Genomic DNA, 14,362 nt, shown 5'->3' with positions numbered 1-14,362 from the left:
ACCAGGATTTAAAACCACTGGCCTATTGAATGGCACAGTTATATGTTTTTTATGCTGAAGATGTTTTATGCAGTAGGACTGTACTCAGGACTTCTACAACCTAGGGGATACTTATTTTAGTAACATGGGGAGTAGTGATGGTTTATCATTACAGCAAATCCAGTGACAATCACCAATGCTGTTGGATTGTTATTGATAAGAAATAATATACCATTCTTTTTAACAAAATGCATAATTTGAAAGAATGTGTGTATGAATGTGCTGTAGGACTTAATTCAAACTGAACTGTGAAACAATTTTTAACTTCTCTACCTTGTCTGTTCTGAGGCTCTCTTATACAGTATATAAAGTGTTCTGTAAATCTGTGGGGAAAAAAAAGAGTTCAGCTATTAGTATTTTGGCAAACAGTGCTATGGATTAGGAGAATGTAATTTTTATTAATTCTGGAGGTTTTTTATGATGATAGGGAGCAGAGTCTGTTTCTTTTTTTTAGAAAGTCAAAGTTAGCAGCCAAAGACAGCTGTTTCCAAATTGTAATGTTCTTTAGATGTCGTTACTATCTTTTACTGTTGAAAAGAGTTAATGCAGTATGTGTCGTAAACCAAAATTAGAAGTCTGGTTCAATAACTCTGCTGTCTTGTTTGGCAAAAGCTCATTAATATGCACATTCCCGTAATGGATGGATATGAGATGTTTAAGAAAAAAACATATATTGCATAGATCTCTGCTTGTACCTTTATTTTAGACAGCTAAATATGTTTAATATACTTTAGCAAATTATCTTTTTAGTGGCTTAAATACAGTACAACGGAGAATATGGCAATAATACAAAATAAAGCTTAACAGCATCAGTTCAAACCTTACATTTTTACACAGTTTCAAACAACAAAGCATATGGAAATTCTGCACTGAAATGATTTATCTTAAAAGTGCATCAAATAAGTGCATCTCTATCAATACAAGAATGACATTTCTGTATTTTAATTAGATTTTAAGATTTTCATTTCTGGGTCTTTGTAGATCTGAAGCATTCACAAAAGGAGTCCACCTGCATGATAATAAATAATTCCTTTTATGCTCAGAAGGCAATATATTCCTTTTATGGAAAGTAATTTAAGACATCTTCACTTGAAATTTCACAGTGGCATGTATAGCACAGTGGGTTTCCAGTAAATTACAAAAAATATCAGTTAATTATGTTTTTTTGTTGTTGTTGTTTTCATTCAGAATACTACAATGGTTCAATTACGTATCTGCTGATTTCTGAGAGAGAGAAATACTGATGTACAAGCAGTATAATTCACATCAGATTACAAAGTAAACAGTAGCCAAATGTTCTTTCTTTTTTAAATTGCAGTAACACAGTTTGCCTCGGGCTGTGCATGCAACCTATGTAGTGATATTGTAAAGAATCTACAACTGTCTAACAACACCTGAGTTGTGCTAACTTGATGGTATGGTATTATTCCATATTCACAGTATAAAAAAGCTTCTATGGAGAAAAAGGGGTGGATTTTGTTTTTTTAATTTATTTTTATGGTTTGTTAATTGTACTTGTATGCTAGATAGTATTAACACTTTGGCTCACCCAGTGCAATTTACCTACTCCGCAATTCAATAAATCTAATTTTCCACCTGCACAATACCTTTAATATAAATATTAAATTACATGCTCCTAATAGCACTCAAGTCTCAAAATATTTGTTGTTCATTTGTTCAACAGTTGTAGTTAATGTGACAAACTTAATCATTAGCACCAATACAATGGCTGTCTTTAGTTAGAAATCGCACACTTTTTTTCTTGTTTCACATTTAAACGGTTCCTTCCAATCATGAAATTCAATCATATGTAATAGGATTGCGAGAGTGTCAAGATTAAGCTTCTAAAAGGACAAACAAAATAACTCCAAGTTGGTATTAAAACAAATTTGCCATTACAGAGCTTTTGAAGTACTTGTTTGCTATGAGGTTTCCTGATAGTGACCTCAGATGATGAATTATTCTCTCTCAAATACATTTTGTGACTGTCAATCAACAAAAACCACAACAAAATGAATTCTTTTTTATGACACCATCAGTGAAAATTCAATATTTATTTTGTTTTTGCTGGGAGGAATGCAGGTCATATTGCAAAATATCACTAATTATTCAAATGAATTACTGCAGCCATCCCCAGAGGAATTACATAACAAAAGTAAGCACCTTTTTTCAGATATATTCAAAACAATTTCTGGAAGAAAGGCCATTACAGCATGTCCCCTAAGGATAAGGTTTTACTCTTTCCTTGGTAATAAATTATGACAGGTGGAACAAAACTAGAAAGCTGTTTTATCATAATACAAATATGATGGTAGGTATTACAGCTTTGGATCTGGCCAAGAATGCAAAGAATACAAGCATATTAGATATTATAATTTGCAATGTAGTAACTGATATATGCCGTTATTGCTTATATTTTTAGTATTAACAAACAATTCTCATTTTATGTAATGTAATCCAGTAACAAAAAGTATTTAATAGTACTGTTCACCAGGGTATTTTCTAAATTCATTTCTGGACCATTTGCTACAAAATATAACAAAGAGTGATTTAATAAGCCAATATTCTAAAACAAATGTTTTAACTTACCTTTTTGAATGGGTAACTGGAGATTTCTAAAAAAAGAAATCCAAATTTTGGTAACACTAAAATCTGAAGAAATCACAGATAAATTAAGGAATGTATTTCCTTCCTCCTAGAGGCTGTATTTTTAGGACCTGATTAAGGAATTGGCAGCATGTGATCCAGTTGAACAGTTTTCTTTGCCAAAACTGTGCCAATTATTCGGATTCAAATATATAATTAGTTCAGACAGCCCAAGAACAGGTGTTAAATTAAATCATAGACAAATACCAATGCAACAAACTGAGTTTTTTTTTACATCCACGGTTTAGAACATTTATGTGGAAATGGTTATCCACATCAGGAAAAATATTCACTGTTGCTGGCGCTAAATATATTTACATAAGACAATATAGATCATTAAATACTGTGGTTGTTAGGCCTCCTGGGATAAATTGCTTACTTTGATAGTCTTTTCATATTTAATCTGAAAACAACTATTTTGAGATAACAAACATTTCCAAATTCCTTTGTTCTGCTGCCTGTCTGTATAATTTCATACCCTGCAAACAGGATATAAGGGGGACTAGGTATGACTATAATGAATCCCAGAGGGAAAAAATTTAGAGTAGCCAACAACCAAGCCAACATGTCTTTGGGAGGTGGAAAGAAACCAGAGCTCCTGGCAAAAACGCATGCAAAACAATTCAGAGGTGCCTGAGTCATGAAGCAAACCCAAGACACAAAAAATGGCACCAAGCCATTTTACACATATCCTGTAAAATGTGCATAAATATTTACTGTTGATAGAAATAAGAAAATACTATAAAAGGACTTCAAATTCCCCTTTTCACAGAATGATTAAAAATGTCGATTTAAAACTTCAATTTATCCATCCATTCTCTAACTGCTTAATTCAATTCAGTGTCGCAGGGCTACCTGATTCTATCTCAGAAAGCAACAGGCACAAGGCAGGGTTCACCCTGGATGGACGCCAGTCCAATACAGGGTGGACAGACACAAACACGCACACGCTGACACCACAGCCAGTTTTCTCAGAAACCAATTTTTCTGCTAGTATGCCTTTGGACTGAAGGAGGACCAAGGAAACCCATGCAAACAAAAGGAAAACATAGAATCTCCACACAGACACCCTCCCAGTAATTGAACCCAGGGCCCCAGCACTGCAAGGCAAACATGCTAACCACTGTGCCAACAAGCTGCCCTGATGGGCACTTCCTTTTATCCTTTTTAAACATTTGCTCCTTGTACTTTTGTCCATTCCCTTGTATGAGCTGTTATTCTTAATTTCCTTTATATCTCATGGATTATGTTCTTACTCAGAAAGCTGTTGGAAAATAAGTCTTAAAAGCATTATATGTCTTTCTTTGGTTTTGTGTTTCAAATAATGTGCTCAAAATATTATGTTGAACTGAAGGCTTGTTTAGTCAGAAGCATGTGATGTGTAAAAGGTGTTCAATGAAGTATAGTATATATTTACATTATGTATATTTTTTTAAATCAGCATTTTCATGGGTTCTAGTTGTTTAAAAGTCTTATTTTTTTCTTACTCCTCCATTCTGTTGAAATCTACGTATAAACCTAGTACATTTCTTACAGTATCATTATTTAGAATTTTAAATTATCTCAAGAGGTTTTATTCTTTTTGTAAATACATGTGTATGGTTATAATTGTAACTAACCATTCTGTTTCATCTTGTTAAATAAGCATGTCTTGCTTTTTAAATAACCAAGCTATAACAATCCAAAATACGTTTTATTTTAATTTGGGTATACAAAGTATCAAGAAGAATGACTGGCTATGTCCTTTTCTTCTGTTTTTTGCTTGCTGTAGAAAAGAGCTTCTTCAATGTGAAATGCTGTTTGGCTTGCACATTTGAACCCAGGGATTTGTCATCCTACACTTTTCTAAAGCATCAGTGTCCTGTCCTTTCATAAGGATGTCAGCTGCAAGAAGAAAAATGTACTACCGGGGGAATAAACCTGTACAAGGAGGTGAGATTTTGTCTTCCACAGTGTGCAGACAATAATTTTAGCTGCATGATCCCGCTGATGAATAGTAACGGAATAAAGAAAAAGTGTAGCATGACAAATCCCTGGGTTCAAATGTGCAGTGCTGTGAATACTGGAGCAGTACCAATAGTAAACAAGAATATTAACAGTACTGATGGTTTACTTTAAGATCAGACAATCCATGCATCCTGCTGTATTTTGAAGAGAGCCAGGGTATCAACTTCAACAACATGACCATAGTTTGTTCCATATTCCCACAACCTTTTGCAAAAAGAAGTACCTGTACCTCCTGTTTTGAATTTTAAATCTATTTCCTCATAGTTTCAATTCTGGCTCATACTTCACTGCTTATTTTGAAGTCTCTCATAGAAACAACAACTTATTTTACACATACTTTTTTAATTTCATTATGCAATGTGGAATTATAATAACTGCACCTGTGGTATCGAGTTGTGTGTAGTGATTGCAAGAATGAGATTGTGGGTACAAGTGGTAGACGTGAACGTTTCTCCTTAGGACTGCTGGGCTTCCTCTCCGTGACAGAGGGGGGAGTTGGGTACTGCTGGAGGACCCAGTACAAATGCTGATCCTCTGGATCGAGAGGAGCAGTTGAGGTAGTTGGAGTCTGGAGATGTACAATACTGAACATAGGAACAAGTAATTGTCAGAAAATTAGATTAAATCTGCATGTGGTTGTTTACTGGAAAAAAAAAAAACACCCTACGTTAGAGTGTAGAGACTCTTTATTCCTGAACCCAATTACCCTTTTTGATATAGTGCTAGACCTCCTTATCTTCTGTCTTACCTATCTCTGGAACAGTTCTAATCTACGAATGCTACATTCATTTAAATTGTTTTTGATTTGACACGATAAGCACTCCAAATGTGGTAGGTTCTGTCTTATACTTCTTTGTTTCTAATATTTCTAATACAAGTATAATTTAATATAATTTCTTGATCCTTTGTTTTGTTTTCCCTTTGGCTTCCCTTTTGCCTTTGCTCACAATGTAACCTCCTTTTACATTTTATTTAGCCTCTCCCCTGTTCCATTCTAGTTATAATATTTCTGGATTTCGTTATGTATTTTTGGTGTCCATCTTTTTCAGGTACAATCCTTCACGTCTGTAAAGATGATCTTTGCCAGGGAAAGCTTTCCAATGACCAAGGAAACTGAAGTCATGGTTTGTGTTGACAGATTAACATTTGTAGTTCTTCACCTCTGGGTGCAGCAGGTAAAATTTCTTAGGAAATCACTGGTTCATTCTTGTTCTTCAGGTTTTTTGCCATGTTACTTGAATTTTTTTCGAAAGTTTGGTGTTTATAGCAATGTCATTTTTGCCCACATGAACAACAACAACTGAGTTGTCATCTGCCCATGGTAGAAGCCTTTCTATTCTTTGTTGTTAAACTGTTGTTGTGTCACAGTTTGTGGTACAAATCTCATCTGCAGTGTTCCAGAGAATAGTCTCTAACAGCCACCACCACTCTTTGTGGCTCCTTATTAGTTGCTGTCAAGACTAGTGTTTGGTATATTTCATCCATGGTCCCATTTGTCTGTTGATGTGATAAACACATACATCTATTTGAGAATGACAAGTAAATAATGTATTGTATTGTACAGCATGTGTATATATAGTTCAGGTGGGTAACTGCGTCAGCATGCGTAGGCTGCAAAGGAACAAGTAATAGGTTTATTCCATGCTGAAAAAAAGAAGAAAGAGAACACAACGTTTCAGCCATGGAGCCTTCTTCAGGTGTATGAAATGTTGTGTTCTCTTTCTTCTTTTTTTCAGCATGGAATAAACCTATTACTTGTTCCTTTGCATGTGTATATATAGATTGCCTATTTTTTCCAAAATGAATTCCAAGGCCGACTGATAATATTGTCAAATATTTCAGTAAAATCAAAATCGTTAAAAAATGTTGAATGTTGAAACAATTTTTGTTTGGATCAGATATGTAATTTCTAAGGAAATGCTGGAAAAAATGAATTTACATTTTATGCCTGCAGTACCCTGTGATGGACTGGCAGCCCGTCCAGGGCCTACTGTATCCCACCTTGCATCTGTTGCTTGACAGATTAAGCTCTGGTTACCTCATGACCCTGTATTGGATAAAGCAGTTAGAAAATAGGTGGATACAACTGTCATCAGCCTGAGATTGATACTGTATTAATTTACAAGTTATAGTGCACTAAGTTTGTAGATCAAAACCTACAGTACATATTCTCCTAGAAGAAACTCTGATCTGTTGAATTTGTAAGTTATACTATCTGATATTAGGGTATGTGTGTTTAAATCATCTGATCTACAGATTAAGGGAATGAGGTCTGAACATAAAACCTTTTGGACATTTCTCAGCAACTGAACTCTCTTGTTTTTTTTATTGGTCTCCACAATTAGAACATCGTTGGCCCCAAAGTGGCATTGCTAACAAGTTTCCTCTTTGTCTGGCAGTTCAGTTTGGATGGGTTGTCTCATCTAGGTAGTGTCTGAGTAGTATGATACACCTTTTAACATTTTAATGATCAACTTCATTATGCTCAAAGGGATATTCTGTGTCTTTAAAATGTTGGTCTAACCTTCTCATGAAGGTTCTGTGCTTTTGTACATCTTTATCCCTGCATTGTTTTGAAATCTACTATGCCTTCCTTGTTGAATCTTTACTTGAAATTCATGTATTTCGTGTGTATTTATTCTAATGTTACTGTATATGAACCCCTATTATTGCACAGACAGATAGAGGCCACTCAATTAATAGTGTAATATCTCAATGCAAGTTTGTGCAATTGAACTAATTTAGCTTTGTCTTAGCAATGGAGGTGAAAACCTAAGCAATCAAAATGTTTTAATTTGTGTTTTTTCTTGGAAGTTTTTGCTGATATTCAACTTCTTTCATTCATTAAATAAATCTTCACTTAAAATATACTGTATATATAATGTATACTGTACATTGTAATACAACAAAATGGCACATCATCTGAAGAAGACAAATACTTTTGCAAGGCACTATATATATAATATCAATGGTATACTGTATACTGTATGTATACTGTATCTGGAGTAGTTCAAGTACAATAAGTACTGTAGCTGTGTCAGCATGCATAGGCTGCAAAGGAACAAGAAAGGTTTATTTCGTGCTGAGGAGAGAAGAAAAGAAACACAACATTTCGGCTGTGGAGCCTTCTTAGGGTGTGAAGAAGCCTTTTGATTCTAACTTGATCCTAACAAGTGCCGTTTGATCCTAACTTATTTGTCTTACAATGTCTTTCACAAAAACCCATGCAACTGACATTTGTTAAACTGAGCACTCAGCCAGTGATTAAGATTTCTACCCTCAGCTTTAAAAATAGGATATACTATACAGTACGTAAAGTATTGAAAGATCAGACAAGTACAAATTACACTTAGAACATGAAAAATTAGCACAGTTAATTAATGATGCATAATAGTTCAAGAAGTTTAATGTACAGAAACCTTGATGTAACACTTCTAATTGTGCTGAACTTTATAAAAGAAGATTTCACTGCTAAACTGAAATGACATTGAAGATTAATTCAAGCATAAAGTGTTATAACTTTAACATGTAAACTGTGATTTTTTTAATTAAATGTAGTTAATATTCATTAATTAAACTGAACATCTGTAACACAGAATTACATTTAAGAAATGAAAGTGTGAGAGTGAAGACATCAAAATCTCTTCTGAATTGCACAAAAAGATACATGAGGTAATCATTAAATATTTGTATTAATTTTGATGTACTGTAAATATGCAATCTGCATACGCTTGTAAAGTGTTAGCAGAAGCAATTAAAATTATATTTGAAACCATTAGATACATATGAAGTAAGGAGGTGAATATTAATTAGTTCTTGTAATTTCACAATGTCGTGAGGCAAATAGATGGGAGAAAAAACAAAAAATAAAATACTGCATAGAACAAATTATATTTGTTTCAGAAAAACATTCCTTCAGCTGTTTCAAAGCAATGTAACTTCATCACGTTGTACCATCATGATGAAATGTTCTTTCTGAGGGGTTTTAAATACCCTGGTTTAAAGATTAGCTCTTGATTCTTTCATCTGTGGGAGGCACTCAATACATACTTACTCTACAAACTGTAGTCTTTGGCAGTTTTACTATCACTGTTAAATTGCTGTGCTATAAAACTTTTGATTTATTAAATTAGAAGTTTTAAAGATGTTCTACAAAGTAATCAGCATTTTTTCATTAAAATCTTATCTAAGCACAAAACGTCCTACCATTTTCAGTCTAGGTAGATGTTTTTAAATTGTTATAAGAAACTGTGACAAGTTAAGTGCAAATATAATGAAGAAAGTGTTTGGAAGAATCAATAGTGACATCAATCATTTTTGCACTGCTCCTGTTGTTTTAATGAAAATGAAAACATCTCAAGCTCCAGATGTTCATAATAAATCTAAGTTTCCATCTATCAAAGGTGTGTGATTATCTCTTCATGTTTAGATTAATTTCAGTTTGCAATGCTTCGTAGCCATATAGGGTTCAGGAAGACTTCCCAAAGCCTGTTTAACTGTACATAACATAACATAACATCAAGTACATGTTGTGTACACTAACATGCAGCAATGTCCACTGAATAAACTCTTCGTTGTCCATGAAATATGAATCATTAATAATAATTTGGAAGAGAATTATGCATTCACTAATGTTATAAAAGTAATAAATGGAGGACAGCTGACACACAAAATCACACATTATACTTTCATAAGTCATACAGTACCTATCAAATTCACTAGGTCTCTGAATTCAGCATAGTAGTCACTGCTACACTATTATATATATATAGTTAGTTATAAATACAGTATGAAGATAAGAAGTGATTTCACAAAGGTGCAACAAAATTAAAAAATCATAAATAATAAACTTAAAAAGGGTTAAGCATAGTACATTATAATAAGATGGAAACACAGTATTAAAGCGGTGAATAAAAGTGAAATCATGGTAAAATACAAAAATATAAGGTTCAGTAATATAAAAATAATAAGAAACAATGAAAAATATAAATCCAAGAATATAGCAAAAACCCTTTTTAATAAAGAACCTTGCAAATTCACTTTTGTGAACTTTCAGAAAATATTTTTGCCCTTAAAACTGAAGTTTCTATATAAATTTAAAAATGGCTATAATGCATGCAAAAACACCATATTTGACATATATTTTGGATTTAATAACATTCAAAGTAAAACATAAAGTACAGTAATGTTAGACAAGGAGAAATCACCTTGTAGACAGAAATAGTATCCTTCTCTTGGCGTTTCAGCCATTTTGCAAAATTCACCATTTTCCACTTTATCGTGCGATGTTTGATGCTTTGTCAACTGATGTTTGATGTACAAGTTTCTATTCGGACGCTTTTGAACTGGTAAACAAATATTGAAATGGTAAATATTTAAATGGGATTCACTGTACGTCATAAGGCAATAAATGAAATAGTTTGAAGTCAGAATTTTAAATGCCATTTGCACTTCATGCGGAAGATATAAATTGATTTTATTCCATATATATATATTCACATAGAAGTCAGTCTAGGTAAATATTAATGCCAGGTGGATAAAATGATAGCACATCAACTACTGCCTTTAAAAAGCCAACCTAGTTTTCCTCCCTGGTTCAGATATCACTCACCTTTGGAAATGGTAATTTGTATCTATGAATTACACACACCTGACTAAATGTATTTAGTTTTGCAGCTAATATTAATAAATGCTTCAGTAGATTAACCTGTTCTGCTGAAAGCACTGTTTGGTGTCCCTGGGGTCATGAACTGTAATTTATTCAAAAAAGCAGCATGACAAAATAATGGGTTGGGCTAAAAAGTTTATTTAGTCTGTTGTTAGTCTGCTTAAAAAGTGGCTAAAATATGGAAGAGACTCTGTATCCTCATACTGACTACTTAGATGGAGGAGAAACTGAAAGTAAACTAAGTTTTATTGTTTAAAAAAAAGACAAATAGAATATTGTAGTATTTATTGACTGGGAGAGAGTACATCACTATATGGTCATATACAGTACAGTATATTGTATATGGCCACAATGTCCTTCAAAACAAGCTGTTTGTCCCGCTGTGAATGATGGAGGGTGTGCAGTTCACTCCCAATCCATCACCAGGAGCTTCCCAGAGGAGTTCATCCTGTTTCTGCTACCCCGATATATCTGGACTCTACCTAGGAAGCCCCGTCTGTCGCTGTGTTTCCAGGATGGTTCAAGCCCGCTAGTTTGGGTTGGGTTGGGGGCTCTGCACTGGCTCGGGTTTTTAGTTGGCGCTCCGCTTGTCATCCCAGTTCAGGGTGTCCCTTCTGTAGTCTGCCCTGACAGCGCGCAGTAGGCCTGGTCTTGGGAGGAGAATGTCCTGAAGAGCGCGCACTCCGCTCACCCGGTCACATTATTCAGTTGACCGCCCTGATAATATGTGCCCTGTTTTTCCCAATTCCAAGCATGGAATGACCAGCCCTGCCCTGAGACCTGAATGAAAACACAGACCCTAGTGCTTCCCCCTTTCCTCACTACGGACTCTGCACCAGTGCCTCCAGTGGGCATATTGCTCATCCAGGCCAGCTTCAGGTGCAGACCTTCCAGCCCCGCCTGCTCTCCTGCCTTGCATCTAGTATGAACTCCTGTTCAGTATTAGGACTGCCTGCCTCTTGGGCACACTGTTCTGCCTGGTCCCTGGTACTGTACATCTCTCCAGTTCTCCAGTCTGCCCTGACAGCGCGTGCTTAGCCAGGTCTCTGGAGCACAGACTCATCCCCACCGGAGGACCTCCCTGACAATGTGCACCCTATCCTGCTGGACTCCAGGTACAGACCAAGCAGGACTGCCCTGTCCTTTACTCTACATCCTATTTCCTTCCCTAAGTGAAGTCCATGATGTAGAGCATTGGCCATTATTCCTGGACTGTGATGTTCTTTCTCTTGGGTCCATAACACCTCCTCGCTTGGCCTTGCCTTCCTGATGGATGGTGATATATGTTCTTAGGACCACTTTTTAGCAGACAGTATGAGTGTTGGAAGAGTATTGTGCACTAGGCATTTAGTAAAGGTGCTAATTGTCTTAGTTTTTGAGGGAATTTCCTATTTGTAGAATTCACAGACTAAAGATTTATGTTTAGTGAAGCATTATTTTCTGAATAAAGAAATAGGTTCCCCTGCCTTTAGCATTCATTTTAGAGAGTGATATAGTCCTGGGCAGGAAATCCCTATCTGATAGGGCACAGTTTCTCTCTTTGCCCTTTTAAGGTGTTTTGTGTCCTGATTTCTGAGAAAGTTCTGTTTTTTCTATGACTGTTGTACAGTAGGTAGTGCTCCGAAACTCCTAGAGTTGTAAATAGAATATCATAGATTATCTGAAAATAAAAGTAGCGAGACACTGTGTGTGTTATTAAGAATAAATATTTGTCTGTCTGTTTAAGCTTGCCACCTGGTTATTACTTTATCATTAGCTATGCTGAAAAAAAGAAAGAACATGTTACACTCAATATTCCCTGACTATATAGGTGTGAATCTTATTAGTTCTTGGCTTGCATACCAAGCTGGTGACCTGATATCTGAGATTTGAGTTTGTACTGTTTATTTTATAATTATTCACAGATTCTTATCTAAAAATAATTATTCAGTAAATTTACTAACACTTTAAAACTATAGTATCTGAGGAATAAAAAGTAAGACATCTATCAATTTACTATTAAAAGTAGCGTTAACTTTAAAGTATTGATAAAGAATTTCATTAGTAATAGTCGAAGGTTAATTTTATCTCCATATGCTGATGACAGCTGGGGTATACATTGCTGTGCAAAAGTTTTGTTCTACTGTATTGTTGTAAAATGTTATTCTACTCTTTTCACTCTGTGTTCTTCCTTTTTTATGCAGAAACACAATTCTATAGAACAATTTCAATATAATTTTACCGATTTTTCAATAATTATTAATCCTGATGGTTCTATAATTTGTCAAATGAAAAGAACCCTTTTTAGTTCTATGGAGCTTTAAGGAATAATTTATGTTAAATGTGATGAATTAGCTACTACAACACTTCAATGTGAAAAAAAAATCCTAAATGGAATTGCTAAATGTTATTTCCTCTCATATAAACTAACACATTATAATATTAGATAACATTACAATAGGCTTTCCGTAAATTGTTATAATGCACATACTATACACTGCAAACCCTGCTTTTGTCTAGGATGTCTGAGAAGTTTGCACATCTGTGTACAATATATTCAGCATGTCTACAGTATGTCCTACAACAACTGTGGTTTGTCCGCTTTTCCAGCTGTCTCTAAATCACCAATTAGACTTCCAGTGTAACCTCAGTTCAACACAGCTTGGCCCATGAAAACATTTAAATTCTCAATGAAAACCTTGTGCATACTGTAATACGTGCAAGTTTTTGCTTCCTGATCATGTGTCACTGTGCTAACATTCTCACAAACATTTTATCATGCTAAAGATATTGGATAACTGTAGTAAGTAAAACATACTATAATAATATAATGACACTGTATTTGAATAAATATGGTATCTTCAGTTAAGGAATTGTTGTAGTAGAAAGCTTCATTGTAATAATTTGACCAAAACACTGTAAATGATTTTTTTTTACATTCTGTTAAGCTGCTTAATGGGTCTGATCACTTTTGTAGAAAAGGAGAAGTGGGATAGTGATTCAGTGCTGGCTATCAGGACCAACATTACTTCAACATGATTACTTCAACAAGTTTCTAAAACATTGATCTGAGGACATGCTGTACTTTAATCTTAGGAGTACTCTGCAGGTTGAATTCATGATGGAACACTGTTGTGTAAGTCATACAGCACATCGCTAATGTAAGATTCTTTAATCTAGTGATCTCTTTCTACTCTCTGCAATGAAAAATAGATATGAAGAAAGCAAGAGAATAAATCTGTTACTGTACGTTGATGGATACAGTAGGTGTAGGTGTATTTAATGGCCAAGCAGCTAACTCTAGTTAAGAAATCAATATGCCTGAAGAAAGCCATTTTGGGCTCCCCAGACCCATTAACTAAAGTAGCAATATGATTACTCTTCATTTGCTTAACACCTGAAGCTAGGGGGATGTACAATATATGATTAAATATTTTTTGGTTATATTTAATTTAGATGTATTTATTTATCTTTATCTTTCTTTTGATGACCTGTGATATGGGAGAGTTACATACCATATTACTAATTTTTGTAGCCTTAATAATGCATTGAAAGTGACAAAATTGCTTCTTAATTGATTCACAATCTTACTAAATCCCCCATTATGAAATAAATATCATGTGAATTAATAAGCAGGATTACAATGGTAATATTACATTTTTGTAACAGACAAAGATAATTAAATACAAGAATCTAATACCAGTTCACATCATACATATAATCCCTCATACAGTACATATAATGTTCTGAGAGGTTAGCTGAAGCACATTCATAACTTTAAATGGATTTTGATAGCTATAGAAACTTGAAAATGGTGAAATGTTTTATTATTTGGGGTCTAATTACTTCAGACTGTCTGATCTTCCCTAATCCTAAATCCTGAAAAATATTGTATGAATTATATTTTGTTAATCAGTTCTCTACTTATATTTTATGTGATATAGTTTTTGTTCATTTAAAAAAAAAGATATCACTCCAAAATGATTACCTCATCTTTCTCATTTCTAAGCACTTGAGAAAGGT

Source organism: Lepisosteus oculatus, chromosome 8 (genome assembly GCF_040954835.1).
Source record: "Lepisosteus oculatus isolate fLepOcu1 chromosome 8, fLepOcu1.hap2, whole genome shotgun sequence".
Lineage (NCBI taxonomy): Eukaryota > Metazoa > Chordata > Actinopteri > Semionotiformes > Lepisosteidae > Lepisosteus > Lepisosteus oculatus.
Note: the sequence above shows the minus strand (reverse complement) of the source record.